The sequence below is a fragment of the Chiloscyllium punctatum genome, unplaced genomic scaffold (genome assembly GCF_047496795.1).
Source record: "Chiloscyllium punctatum isolate Juve2018m unplaced genomic scaffold, sChiPun1.3 scaffold_908, whole genome shotgun sequence".
Taxonomy (NCBI): Eukaryota; Metazoa; Chordata; class Chondrichthyes; order Orectolobiformes; family Hemiscylliidae; genus Chiloscyllium; species Chiloscyllium punctatum.
In genome coordinates this window covers 35,001-37,500 of record NW_027310642.1, presented here as the reverse complement: position 1 = coordinate 37,500, position 2,500 = coordinate 35,001, and the positions used below count along the sequence as shown (strand labels likewise).

The 2,500-nt window shown below is 63.6% G+C and overlaps 1 non-coding gene across 1 annotated transcript; it reads right to left on the bottom strand.

Moving 5' to 3' along the window:
• Window positions 1-641: 641 nt before the first annotated feature.
• Window positions 642-795, bottom strand: LOC140474262 (5.8S ribosomal RNA). Its single transcript, XR_011958967.1, has one exon. It is a non-coding gene; the product is annotated as a 5.8S ribosomal RNA (ribosomal RNA).
• Window positions 796-2,500: the final 1,705 nt, after the last annotated feature.

Below are 2,500 nucleotides of genomic sequence, written 5' to 3'. Positions count from 1 at the left end.
TCGACGAAAACCTCCTCCCTCGGCCAGGCACTCGGCGCCAGCAGGGGAGACAGGATCAGACGCCCCGCCGGCCACTTAAGGCCGAGGACGAACCACGAGACGGGCGGCTGCAGCAGCGGGCGGCCTGCAGCTCCCAGCACTCTCAATCGATCAACCATCGAGTCGGGTCAGCGTGTCAAACCGGCGAGCTCCACGGTCAGGCCGGCGGCGCACCAGCACCGGACCTCCGCGGCTCCCTTCACTCTTTCCACTGCCAGCCAACCGAGAGACGGACCCAATGCGGACGTGCAGAGCTTAGGCAGACCCCCCACTGGAGGCTCAACACTTCGTGGCAGCTCCGTGTCCCAGAGACCAGGAGGGTTGGCACACACACACAGTGTGAACCACCGACAGCCATTCTGGGACCGGTGACAGCCGTGCTGGCCCCACTGCCACGACACAGACGGACGCCAGGCCGCGCTCCCCGGCGGGGGGATGGCGTCGAGCCTGACGAACGGAATGTGCAGGGTGGGGGGGAAAGGCCAAGCGCTCCGACGCCGGAGGGCTCCGGAGTCTGAACTTAGGGGGACAAAGAGGACGGGTCCTCTGCGACACCCCAGCCGCGCTCTCGCCAGCCAAGGCGAGTGCGATTGATTGCCAAACGACCCTCAGACAGGCGTGGCCCCGGGAAGAACCCGGGGCCGCAAAGTGCGTTCAAAGTGTCGATGATCAATGTGTCCTGCAATTCACATTAATTCTCGCAGCTAGCTGCGTTCGTCATCGACGCACGAGCCGAGTGATCCACCGTCAAGAGTTGTCTGAGTTTGTTTTAGGTCTCTCCCTCGCCAGAGGAAAGCGACCCGGACCGCACATACGCTCCCCACCTTGAGCTACAGCCACCTGCACGCCGGCGTGCGGGCGGAGCAGGGTGGCGTGAAGCGATGGGGAGCACCATCCTGGTGCGGCCCGCAGAAACATACGTCTATTGGGGGGAGGAGGACAGGGCGCCCAAGAGGCGATGCGTGCCCCAACGCACCGCAGCGACGGAGGCAGGATCACCGCCACCATGTCGCCCGCCTAGTATCACGAGGCGTGCAGCAGCTTTGCCCTAGGAAAAGCAGAGGCGGGAACGGGCACCGGCCATCGGTTCGGCAGCGTCACTGACGCGTGCACGTGGCGGCGTGTCGGCGAGCGGACTTCCTGCGAGGAGGCGGGGGCGGCACTCGCCCGAGCAGACGCCCGCCCGGCCCAGCCACCGCCGAGGTGGACTGGGAGTCGCGGCAACGGCTCGTCATACTCGTTCCCACACTCACAGCGCAGCTTGCCCGCAAGCCACCGACCACCGATCGACGCCAGGCGCCCCGACCGAGAGCGGGATCGCTCGTTCGCCCTGCTGGCAGTTCGCTGGGGATCACTACTGCACGGAGCTCGGAGACCGACGGGCGGCAACTCGAGAGTCTTTAAACCACCACCCCCATCCCGCAAGTGCAAAGAGGCTGTATACGCACAGACGGGTGAGGGGAATAGGTACCCCGTCGGGTTTGAAGGGAGCGTGACTAGATAGCAACGATGTAAACCCAGCCGATTTGGGAGCGAAAGACCGGCGCCTGCATCACCGGCTTCGTTTCCCGTGGCTGGAGAGTACACCGAAACCCTCCGTCTGTCGCGAGCTCCCGACGACGCGGTGCCGCCAAGCAGCAGGGCCGGACCTGGTGTGGCTCCCCTCGTCGATCACAGACCGGTCGGCACTACTGACGAGACGGTGGAACGGGCTTCGCCCCTTGTGACGAAGGGTGATGCGAACCCGCCCGCCCGCGTGCGTTCGGGGTGGACTCGGCAAACGGAGATTTGAAATCGGAAAGTGTCCTCCTGCCCCGCGCAGGTAGGCGCCCAACAGTTGTGGGGGGTTTGGCGGTGACCACGGCTGCAGGGCCTGCTACCCCGACGAGCTCTCCTGCTGGCCCCGAAACCACCCTCGCGAGACAAGTTGAAACGGAAACGGGCGTACCCCCAAGCCGACGATCCTTTCTTATTTGTTACTTTTTTTTTCACTTGCTCGAGTTGTGGGGATTTGGCGGTGACCACGGCTGCAGGGCCTGCTACCCCGACGAGCTCTCCTGCTGGCCCCGAAACCACCCTCGCGAGACAAGTTGAAACGGAAACGGGCGTACCCCCAAGCCGACAGAGATCCTTTCTTATTTGTTACTTTTTTTTCACTTGCTCGAGTTGTGGGGGTTTGGCGGTGACCACGGCTGCAGGGCCTGCTACCCCGACGAGCTCTCCTGCTGGCCCCGAAACCACCCTCGCGAGACAAGTTGAAACGGAAACGGGCGTACCCCCAAGCCGACGATCCTTTCTTATTTGTTACTTTTTTTTTCACTTGCTCGAGTTGTGGGGGTTTGGCGGTGACCACGGCTGCAGGGCCTGCTACCCCGACGAGCTCTCCTGCTGGCCCCGAAACCACCCTCGCGAGACAAGTTGAAACGGAAACGGGCGTACCCCCAAGCCGACGATCCTTTCT